At 40.0% G+C, this 12,695-nt stretch overlaps 1 pseudogene; it reads left to right on the top strand.

Annotated features, from left to right (window-relative positions):
- The first annotated feature begins 2,713 nt into the window (after positions 1 to 2,713).
- LOC132418423 (MARCKS-related protein-like) lies at positions 2,714 to 3,316 on the top strand (annotated as a pseudogene).
- The last annotated feature ends 9,379 nt before the right edge of the window (positions 3,317 to 12,695 follow it).

Raw genomic sequence — 12,695 nt, 5'->3', positions numbered from 1 at the left:
AAATATTGCTGGTAAATAGAAAAAATAGTAGCAACAATAGCAGTTTTTTACATTTGCAAATCATTTATAGATTAACAATTTCACGATTAAGTTCTTAAGTCAGAAAATATCTCCAGTCATAATAAAAGTTTATTATTAATTTACAATAGAAATGTCTTTGAAAGTTATCAGAAGGTAGTCAAAACCAAGTCTTTACTGTGGATTTAAAAACCTACCACCAAGTCCACTATGCATAGACTTTAAACTTTTATAGAGTTACTCCCCTCAGTTTTTCTAATATACCTGCTAAAATTTCATCCAATGAAAATCCTCTAAAATGTAGCTGTATTATTCTGCTGGGAGTGTGGCAACTCAAGCAGCAGTCATGACATTAAAATTGCTGTTGGTGTTTTATCTTCCTTGCATCACTTACCCCAAACAGGCCTGATAGCTACTTGCCTGGAGCTAGGTCAGGGCAGAGAAGCCTTCTGAGCTGGCTCACTGAGGATGCTGCAAGCCCAGTTCCGACCTTTCTTCTCCAGCAGTAAGTGGGCTTCCTCTGTGCCATTTCCACACTTGTAAATATTTCAGATAGTAGGATCCCACAGGAGCAGAAAAAAATCTGACTCTTGCTTCTTCTTTCTTCTCACATCTTTTCATCCTCAGAGTGGGGGTGGGAAGCTGGGGGAAGGCCTGGTTAGGCTTTGATTCTGAGAAAGGCCAGTGAGGCTTTAAAAACTTGGTACTTTTCAATAAACAATCAGATATTCCTTTCAGAAAGTTTCCTCTTAACATCGTTCATGACAATGCCAACGTTAATGATAAAAATAAAAACTATTTATTCGTTGGTGCTATAGGTCAGGGATTTCTAGATTTTCAAATTTTATGAACCTAAAAATTAATCAACAATAGAAAAAACTGGGAAAGTGATATAAAGCTGCCAACTTTTCATTTCCTATGAAAGGTAATTTGAATACATAAGTACTATCTTTTATCACCACTGTATAAAGAAAAGACAATTTGATACCAAAATTGTAGGAAGAACCCCTGAATAAGATGTAGTTTCTTGGGGCTTCCCTAGTGGCACAGTGGTTGAGAATCTGCCTGCTAATGCAGGGGACATGGGTTCGAGCCCTGGTCTGGGAGGATCCCACATGCCGCGGAGCAACTAGGCCCATGAGCCACAACTACTGAGTCTGCGCGTCTGGAGCCTGTGCTCCACAAGAGAGGCTGCGACAGTGAGAGGTCCACGCACCGCGATGAAGAGTGGCCCCCGCTTGCCACAACTAGAGAAAGCCCTTGCACAGAAACGAAGACGCAACACAGCAAAAATTAATTAATTAATTAATAAACTCCTACCCCCAACATCAAAAATAAATAAAAGATGTAGTTTCTTATTAAATTGAATAAATTTGGCTAAACAAAATTCTCACTGCTTTTTATTTTTGTTTTTGTTTTTGCCAGCCTAATAATATCATCACCCACTAACCCCAACTGATACGTATCCAAGATATAAGCATGTACACAACGAGGAAAGAGATGATATGCTGTCTCTTTAATTAGTGCTAAGTTTTCCATTATTCTTTTTATATTTAACATTGTATCAGTGCTTTAGGGCCTAGAAAGAATTTGACTAGATGGTTGCTTCTCAGAAACAGAGACCATTACAATTTCAGTGATCTTCCAAAATCTACCTGTTTTAAGGCCTTCATTTTGTAAGTAAAAAAATCAAGGACCAGCAGGGCCCAATTTCTAAATACCACACAACTTCCCTCAATGAAAGGTGTTAGCCTCCATCTGTCTATAGCAATATGGTCACCTTTCAAATTTATAGTCAACATTTGTCTAATAAGCATCAGATATGTCTACATGTTATTTCAGTTACGCTTATAGATTGGTTAACCTTTTTGGTAGAAGTTAGCAATCCCGTTACATAGATAAGGAAAATAAAATCAATATGTAATTAACCCAAGTTCATACTGCTAGGAAGTGGTAGGGTTGCCATTTGGTGAGATCTTCTCCAAGTTAAATGTCTGTTATTCCTTACCATATAATTAGAAGGTATTAAGTGGCTCTATAGGCCCAGCACTCTGATTAGTGCTATAGCATTTGCCAGCTAGGTTGAGAATCTTAGGGCTGTCATGAGAAGAAAAAGGGGTGCCTTGAGCTTCAGTTGCTCTCTTCTATTTATTAGGGGAAGAGAGAGTGAAAAAATCTATTTTAGTAAGAGTAATCCAGTGTGGCACATGTCTAGGAATATAGGGCAAGTCAGATAGATGCCCCTCCAGACCCCAGTACATTGGCTCAATACCTCTTGATTCCAGGCCATGATGGCTCCCTCCCCCCAAATTGTTATCATTTCCTGGTTAATTCTTCTGGTACTACCTGATGATATCTCTGTATTGTTAAATGAAATAATGATTTACTTTATGTCACTATATACATTTTCATATGCTTAAATGAAGTGCCCTACTCTCCTCATCCTAGTGCCAGCCCGGTGCTGAAATCTCATTTCCCCTTGAGGACAAAGAACAAGAATCACATTTTAGGCATTCTGGCGCCCAGCGAGCGGGTCTGGCGCTGAGCTGGGGTGGAGCTCGGTTCCCCCCACACACACCCCTCCCACTCAGGCGCGAGCCCCACCCCTCCGCCGGCCAGGCCCACCCCGACCGAACTATCCCTTGCGGCGCGAGCCCGGGGCGGCTGCGGGCATCCCCCCAGCACAACCCCCGCCATGGGCAGCCAGAGCTCCAAGTCTCCCCGGGCGACGTGAACGCGGAGGAGGCAGCAGGCGCTTCCCCCGCTAAGATCAACGGACAGGAGAACGACCACGTGAAAAGCATTGCAGACTTATCCCCCAAAGGTGAAGAGAGTCGCCGCCCTCCCCCCCCACCACCGTGAACGGAACAGAGGAGGCAGCCGGGGCCACTGGCGATGTCATCGAGCCGGCACTCCCTACCCAGGGCGCTGAGGGCAAAGGGGAGGTCTCCCCCAAGGAGACCCCCAAGAAGAAGAAGAAATTCTCTTTCAAGAAGGCTTCCAAATTGAGTGGGCTGTCCTTCAGGAGAAATCGGAAGGGGGGTTGGGGGATCCGTCTGCTTCCTCACCCACAGGAAGGGCAGGAGCAGGGTGGGTCGGTGCCTGCAGTGAGGAAGGCACTGCCCAGGAAGGGAAGGCATGCGCCACCCCTGAGAGCCAGGAGCCCCAGGCCACAGGGGCAGAGGCTGGTGCTGCCTCCAAGGGAGGAGACACAGAAGAGGCAGGGCCCCAGGCGCAGAGCCATCCACCACTCTGGGTGGAGAGGGGCCCCACACCAGCTGGTGGGCAGAATGAGTAGCTGGGTGGGGGCAGGTGGGTGATCTTAAGCTGCAAAAACTGTGCTGTCCTTGTGAGGTCACTGCCTGGACCTGGTGCCCTGGCTGCCTTCCTGCGCCCAGAAAGGAAGGGGCTGTTGCCCCCTAGCCACGTTTCCTCTCATCCTCTTCCTCCTGTGGATTCTCCACTCATCCATCTGGTTTTCCTCTTAAGGCCAGTTGAAGATGGTCCCTTGCAGTTTCCCAAGTTAGGTTAGTGATGGGAAATGCTCCTGCCCCTGTCCCTTCCTCCTTCCCTGTCCCCACCTGTGCAGAAGGCAATTGCTGGTTTTCTTCCCCAATTCTTTTCCAAGTAGGTTTTGTTTACTCCCCAAATCCCTGAGCCAGATCTGGGGGTGCCTACACTCCCAAACCCTGAGTGTCCAGCCTTCCCCTGTTGAGTTTTTAGTCTCTTGTGCTGTGCCTAGTGGCCCCTGGGCTAGGGAGGACACTGCCCCCGTTTAGGTTTTTATAAATGTCTTACTAGAGTTCAAACCTCCAGCTTGTGAATCAACTGTGTCTCTTTTTTGAGTTGGTAAGCAAGTATTAAGCTTTGGGGTGGGGGAGAGGTATGTAATGTGAAACAACTTCTTGTTGTTTTTTTCCCCTCCCATTGTTGTAAATAACTTTTAATGGCCAAACCCCAGATTTGTAATTTTTTTTTTCTAACTGCTAAAACCATTCTCTTCCACCTGGTTTTACTGTAACCCTTGGAAAAGGAATAAATGTCTCTTTAAAAAAAAAAAAGAATCATATTTTGTTTGTTTGTTTTCTTGAATCATATTTTGAATGGCACAGTACTTTAATGTAGAGGCCCAGAAATTATTTATTAATTGCTTCTGTTTTGGTTGAAAGTACCAGGAGTAGGCAAATTGTGTAATAGATAATGTTTGTCTCTGGCTGTATTATCTCTTCTTTCCATACTTTTTCTCCTCTTTTGTGTTACTCTCTTCTACACCTACACCCCCCAGCCCAAAAGAAATTAGCCCCTTAATACTTCCTACTAGATAAAATTATGTAGCCCTTTCCAGAAAATTTGTCTTCCCTCTGATTAAAACTCACATTCCTTCTGTGCCCAGATCTCAGCTACATGTCACCTGTCCCAGAAGTTCAGCTGATAAGCCAATTAGCACTAAAGTATGATGACTACAAGAAGTAGTTCATTAATCTGTTAATAGAAGCACTAGATTATAACTGGGGATATTTGGAGACACAAAATTTGAACCTATTCACTCAACTTTTAATTAATATTTGAGTACACATTACGGTTCTCAAATTTTTCACCATTAAGTAAAGCTTTTTAATTCATTAGACTCCACAGTCCTTATGTTTTGATATATTTTGTTTAGCAAACAAAATTTATTTTAAGCAATATTTGGTTTCCTGTTTTATTACACATACATATCTGTTAATCAAAGCTTCCGGTCATCATGAAGTAACCAGGATATAATCTTACTGAACTGGTAGAATCCTAGCCAACAGCCGAGAAACTCATCTCTTTAAACAGTCTGTGCAGTCTTATCATTGTAAATGGATCACTTTCTTTGACATTTTAGAATACTGACTGTAAAACACATGGATTCTCCAATATTATCATCACATCCCTGGTGGTCCAGCAAACCCAAGTTTAAAATCACTGGTGGAACACTCACTGTACACTGAGCTTGGTGCTAAGTGCTCAAAATATGAAACTAAATAAGCCAAGGGCCCTGCATTGATATTCTCAGGGTCTACTTTCCATTGTGGATAACTGGCTTTTGCGTGCACAACACCTGCCTGGATTTCTAACTTACCCCATTTTTACTCTGCTTATTTCTTAACCACCTAGGGCTCTCCTCAGGACAGAGCACTTAACACTTTTATCTTTTGTTATCTTAAGCACTATGCATAATTCAGGTACTTTTTGCATAGGAGGCAGTCTAGTAGCTGCTTCCAGGGAGAAACTAAACCAGAAGGCAGCAGAATGTGAGGTTAAGATCACTCACCTGAAGTGGACACTTCTCTGGATTTGAATCCCAGCTCTTCCACTTTTGAGCTAACGGAATTAGGGCAAGTTTCTAACCCTCTTTATGCCTCCGTTTTCTTATCTGAAAGACAGAAATAATAAGAGTACTTACCTCTTATTTTTTATGAGGATTAAATGATACAATGTATGTACAGCATTTATCACAATATTAGCACATAGGAAGTGCCTAATGGATTCCATCTATTATCATTATTAATACTACTATTACTAAAGGGGAAAAGAAGAGAAATAGAAATGTTAGGATACTGAGGCTTTAAAAAAGGGATGCATTCTTAATGGATCTTTAGCCAGAGAAGTATCAGGTTTGAGGAGATCATTGTTTTGAGAGTTAAACAAAGGACAGGTGAAGGAAGATGCGAAAGAAGAGGAGAGACAAAGAGCAAGGAAAGTGAAGTAACAGGGCAGAAAAGGTTAAATCGTAGACCATGGAACTTGGTGTCTCTCTTTTCCAGGTAATTTTGGGTGCCTATGTCTATAATTTTAACGATCATAATATACTTAAAATGGAATAAAAATAGACATTGCTTGTTTTAGAGAAAGTGTTCAGAAATTATAGATTATGTCGAGAGATTTTCCTCGTACATAGTTCTAATGAAAATAAGACTAATAATGAATCTAAATCAGGCCGAGACTTCCAATTTTTGACTCTTGAAGTTATGTCAATAAACTCCAGCATTGGATTAGTGAGAAATCAAAATTCATTCTGTAATCTTGGAATTTGAAAGCTGTATTAGTCTCCTGTTTCTGCTGTAACAAATTACCACGAACCTAATGACTTCAAACAACATGAATTTATTACCCTACAGTTTTGGAGGTCAGAAGTCTAGAATGGGTCTCACTGTGTTAAAATCAAGGTATGGGCAGGGCCCAGAGGAAAGTCCATTTTCTTGCCTTTTCCCTCTTCTAGAGACTGTATGCATTCCTTGGATCATGGTCCCCTTCCATCTTCAAAGATAATAATGGTGGTCAAGTCTTTCCCTCAGTGCATTCCTCTGACACTGACTCTTCTGCCTCTCTCTTCATATTTCTGTATTTTCTTGTGATTACATAGGACCCACCTGATTAATTGAGGATAGCCTCTCCCTAGATCCAGGTCATCTGATAGGCAACCATAATCCCATCTGCAACCTTAATTCCCTTTTGCCATGTAACTTAATATATTCAGGGGACCCAGGGATTTGGATATGGTAAATTTTTTTTTTTTTTTTTTTTTTGTGGTACGCAGGCCTCTCACTGTTGTGGCCTCTCCCGTTGCGGAGCACAGGCTCCGGACGCGCAGGCTCAGCGGCCATGGCTCACCTTCCCGGACCGGGGCACGAACCCGTGTCCCCTGCATTGGCAGGCGGACTCTCAACCACTGCGCCACCAGGGAAGCCCGGATATGGTAATTTTTGAAGTGTCCTATTCTGCCTACCACAAGAGTGTACTGACTGCATTCTGCTTTAGCTTTTCATGCTTAAAGAAATTAAATAGAATAGATCCAAAGTTTAATATATATGGGTAATTAATACCATTAATGGAGGTTACTTCTGAAGTCCAATTAGAAAGAAGTTCTCCTCACTTACTAACAATTTGGGAAAACTGATTAACCTTTCTGTGCAACAACCCTCTCATTTTAAATGAGAATCATAATATCTACCTCATATTGTTGTTGTGAGAATTAAATGAGTTAATTAATGTAAAGAATTTAGGCTGACATAAAATGAGCAGTCCCTAAATTTAGTTGTTGTTATTATTATTAGCCAGCTTTATGATCTATTGAATCTCTTAAATGTATGTGTGGTTTTATACATTCGTCAGTCATTATCAATTCATCCATGAATCTAGTCTGTCCATTGATCCACCAGCATTTATTAAACATCTATTGTGAAATGAGCAGCATACCACACATAATAGAAATAACAAAAATACCTTACAATTACATAGCACTTTACATTTTCACCTTTTTATCTTATCTGACCCTACTTAGAAGTTCCTGCCCTTAGAAGTTGTAGTCTCCTTGAGAAAACAACAGATTACTTACAAATTTAGCCAAACACCCTAGACATAGTATTGAAGCTTTGCAACATTGGGAATGGGCACTCACTCAGGCCTGAGATTCATTAAGAGTAAGTCTATGGATTAGTGAGCACCACACGGGGGAATGACAATGTCCACCATCTCAGTCTAGATTGGGCTCTTCTCTCACACAGGGCCGTGAAGTCTAGACTCATCAGGTTAATGAGGTCCTAACAGTTCAAAAGAAAGAGAACAACAAAAAAGTAGGCAAAGAAGAAAACCATCTACGGTGTGGTGGCTGTAATACCTCCATGAGTTCCTCCACTAAACAGTTAAATCTACACTACAAATTTCCAGTTTTATTCTTCTTCCAAATAAGGAGGGGTGGAAAACCCAAGACAAAATTATTTGCACAAAATTTCTCAGGTTGTGACCTGAGAAAATTTTATAGGGCAAGCACTGTGTCTCTTTCCCCAGAGTTGGTATTTTGATGTATCCACTTGCTGTTTCGTAGGTTGATCGTTGATTCTGACAGTCACTTTGTACTATAGAGTATAGGGTAGGGGGAGTTTGAGTAGCATTCTCCAAGGTAAAGAAAAGACCAATAAAAAATAGGTGGAATGGGAAACCCTCAAAAGAAACAGTAAATGAGGGCACAAGGTTAGCATTGCAATTTGAGCGTTCCATTCCTTCCACTAACCTCTTGAGTCTGGCTGCCCAGCGGGAGCTTTGCTCCCAGGTGGATTTCTGGGACGAGAAGGCCACCATTTGCTCGCTTTACCCTGGGGCCACCCAGCTGCCAAGTGTCAGCTGAACAGAGGTGCATCAGAGGCCTGCAGTCAAAAGGCAGCAGGATGGCTAATTGCCATGAATTTCTGAAGCAAGTCTGGCATCTTGGCATCTTGCTGCTCTCCCCCTCCCCCAGGTTAATTGCTGAGAACCTCCGACTTGAAAGCTGCTTATCCTACCAACTTCAGCTGCTGCCCTCCTTTCCCTATGCCACTTCAATTCCTACCTCCTAACACTGTGGAAGTGAAATGAAGTCTCTCATACACCTGGCTCTACTCATCAGACCACCTAAGCTCTAATGTAAATACTTCTTTCCCCCTTTACACACCCCTATGGGTAAACGCAGAATTGCCACATCCCCCTTGGACCTGATTGCTAGGCAACACTCAGCCATGTGAATTTGTCACTTCTGTTTGGCGCAAGTTTCAATTTCACCTCCAACTGTAACACTGCTCGATATATTTTAGATGCCACTGTGGTTGGACGGCATCCCAGGAAAGATGTGAAGTGCTACTGCCAGGAATGAATGATTGGCATTGGGTAAAGCAATTCTCTGAACTCAGCCTTGGCATACCATTAATTGTTAAGTCTGTTCAGCTACCACCAACCTCTTGTCAGAATCATGTCTATTGTAAGTCTTTGCAGCAAGAGTCCAAATGGTAGAGCTCTCTCCCTCTGTAAGATCTGAAGAATTATGTCAATAATGAAAGCAGTGGATTTCTCAGCTCACAACATATTACTTCTTCCTACTTTCATCTATTGGCTGCACTTTCATGTGCAAAGAAAAATAGTTCCACGTTTGAATATTACTGAGCTAAGAGCTGCCAATTCAGGTTCTAGCCCTGAATAAAAGATTTACCTTCCCTTCATTTCTTCATCACAATCTGCTTTCATTCATGGTAACAATTAAATGCTGCTACAAGGAAACATGTTATTAACGGAAAAAGATAAAATTAATACTAAACATACTCTGGTGACAATAAATATATAATATTTGACATGTAAAATTTACATACTGACATTGTCAGAAAACATCCAACACAAAAACAATTATAATTTTTGAATAAACGCATACCATCACTGGCAAGATATAATGCTATAATTCCCAAAGCCTCCATCTAATGTGGGCTACCCATTGTTTATATATATATATATACATAATATTATTTGTCCTTAATGACACATTCAATTGCCTAGCCACCTACATCGAATATGCTTAAATACTACACAATTTCTCTATTGACTCTAAGATGCTACAGTGTGGAATGCTTTCATTTCTGTGCACTGTGCTAATTAATAATAAAAATAGTAAATCTGTTTTGATTCCCCTTCCGTCCCTCCAGCCACCAACTTTTTAGTCAATTGATTATTTTTTTTTCTCAAATCTAAACATCCTCAGAAAGCTTGGAAATATTTCCCTGGAATGAGTCTAATTAAATAGAAGAAGTCAGTCAGCTATGAGTAAGAATAGTGTTTCAGACTTCACATGTATTCCCTGATTCACTGGAAACAAAAGGAGTTTCTGTAACAGTGTGAATGAACCATGAAGTGTGCATGTTCTTTTAAGAAAGGCCAAGGGTGCAGTTCTATTTTCTTAGCTCTGCTTTCATATTTATGTGTCTCATTTCCAGCTCATTGCTGATGCCTCAGTTGCGCTATCCATCACCACTTTTATCCTCCTTGTTCCTCAAAAAGAACATAAAATCCTTTTTTATGTGGTGGTAATATTATTGCAAATAAAAGCAAATACCAAAATCTTTATTAGTCTGCCAAAATAATAAACTATTTAATAAAAGCATGCTGTAAAAATAAGGTCATTTGCATCACTCAAGTTACTTGTAGGAAATACAGAGAATTATTGGTCAAAAAAGCACAAACTGACAGCAATTATTTCTGTTGTTCATCTGACACACCATGCAATAGGGTTAAAATTTTGTTTATATTTTGCATATTTTCTGGGTTCAAATGCCTTTAATATTACTTAAAACTGATTGCTCATTGGAAAATGAAAAAAAAAGATCCAATTCTCACAAAATACTGATTTCCTCTTTGTAAAAAAGACTTTTGGTAAGGGAGAAGGACTAAGTAGACTGTTCTCTTTTTGATGCCTTTTTCACAAATGTGGAAGTTGACCTACTGATAACCTTGATATTGTAAGATTTATTGCCTAAATATTTACCATTTTAATATACAATATTAATTTCATTTGCTTTGGATTTGCGTCCATGCTTCAGCTGTATAATTTTTACCTCTTTGTATTCACCTTTTGTCATTTCTGCATGCACACCAATATAAGATATTTTATTTGGGAAGTTTAGTTTAACAGTGAAAGTTAACAATAAGTGTACTATTTCTAAATAAATGTCTAATGTTTGCTCTTTTAGCCTATTGTAATATAAACCCACCAATACTTTCTCCCTTGCAATTTCCAACCTCAGCTGGCAGATTTGCAAATATATTATTGATATGTTTGTAACATAGCAAACTCAGTAGTGTGGTGAGAATTAAAATATAATTTGTATAGTCTTTCCATTGCCAAGAATAACTTGTACACCAATTCTTATACATTAAAAGCAAACATGACAATTAAACAAATATTATAAATCTTTTCAAAACTACATATTAATTATTTACATTACTTATTCCATGATGACATTTAAGACCAAGAAAAGCTCTTCAAACTACAGTTATTACTATTTTCTCTTTATAAAGCCTTTTTTGTCTGTGGTTGCTTTCTTTGGGCCACAAATTAACCATTGCCAGTTTTATTGACATCAGGTTAACATAACAAAATGAGGTGCAATTTCTATACAATGTAATGTTTCTGAAGGATAATTCAAGTTTGAAAATTTGGAATTTGAAATAACACTTTTAGGGGCAAATAAAGGCAAGTAAATTCATATACTATGTGTTACGGCCTGAACTATGTCTCCCCCTAAATTCATATGTCGAAGCCCTACCTCCCCCATCCCCCACCCCCCATACCTAGGAATGTGACTGTACGGGAAATAGGGCCTTTAAAGAAGTCATAAAGATTAAATGAGGTCACATGGTGGATCCTAATCCAATCTGACTAGTGTCCTAAGAAGAAAAAATTTGGACGTATGAAAAGACACTAGGAGTGTGAACCCACAGAGGGACAATCATAAGAAGAGGCTGCAAAAAGGCAGCTATCTGCAAACCAAAGAGAGACATCAGAAGAAACCAACCCTGCAGGCACCTTGATCTTGGACTTCCAGCCTCCATAACAGTGAGAAGACAGCCCTAGACAACTAATATGCTATCCTATATAAACAGAAAATTTTAATAAAAATCTATTTGCAACACCAAATCAAATATATTTATTTTGTCCAATTCTCCCACCCAAATGCATTAAAGACACACAATGCAACTAATTATTATCAACTCAGTGTTATGTTATCAACAAAAATCCTATTTGATGTCCTAAGCTCTGTGTTGTCACACAAATGTCTGAAAATCTTGCTTCATATTTGAAATTCTTTGTGTCTCAATAGTTTTTAACCTGGGGTCCACAGACCACAAAAGCCTCTTGATATTTCTTATACACCACATTTTGTGGGCTTTGCATACATTCACTGTCATGGGAAGGAGTGTGTCATCTCCAAAATTTAAGAACTGGGGTATTGTTTCTATTTGACCAATCAGTAGGCAATAGAGATGTTCTCTAATGGAAAAAAAAAATCTAATGCTGTATATTTTAATGAACAGGTTTAGATGGACAATCATTTACCATCAAATGAATGATCTGGCTGGTCCACAGTGAGATGCTTGACTCAGTGAATAAGTCATGTGCAAATTTTGTCAGAGGTCAAGATAAACCATTGTTTTCTGGTAACCAAATGTTTTCTAAGACCGTTTACTGGTTTGTAGCTTCTGGGCTCATAAGGATGGCATAATTTCTAAAGAATCTGCAGTGTGGTAGGTTCTAAGGAAAATGTCTGCAAATTTGGTGAATTCTATTTTATGCTGAGAGGAGCATTGAGATTACATTTCTGATCTAGGCCAAGTGCTGTGTCTTAGTGACACTGTTGGATAGTTCTTAGAAGGTCACAGTTCTTTCTTGATATAATCTACAAAAGATTAAGAAGCTCTTCTAAATAGAGCTGACATCTCCCAATTAATACTTGGATTTGTCAACTGTGGGTTTATCTAAATTTTACTTGGCACTATCCTTCTGGATTCATCAAATTCAGTACTGGTGATAATGCCCAGGGGAAAATAATCGTGTGGGAGAATCAAATGAGCTTAAAAACATAAAATCTTCAGGATGCCTCTTTGTGGCCAGCTATCTGCTATGGAACACACCCTGACTAAGTGTAACATGGAAGGAAGGACATCTTTCACCTTCTGCCTGGCCATTCACCTCAAGAATCCATTCTTGCCATTTTTTTTTTCTTGAAGACCCAGTGTAGATATGCTCAGAGGGCACCAGAGCGTGTTGCAGCCTGCCTCAGAAGTACTGCAGGCAGTGGAGGTAGCACCAGAGCCTCTAGGACCAGTAGATACCAACATTTTATAAGGGGCCAGCA

Source organism: Delphinus delphis, chromosome 2 (assembly GCF_949987515.2).
Source record: "Delphinus delphis chromosome 2, mDelDel1.2, whole genome shotgun sequence".
In the NCBI taxonomy this organism is placed as follows: Eukaryota; Metazoa; Chordata; class Mammalia; order Artiodactyla; family Delphinidae; genus Delphinus; species Delphinus delphis.
Note: the sequence above shows the minus strand (reverse complement) of the source record. Positions and strands in the feature narration are given on the sequence as shown.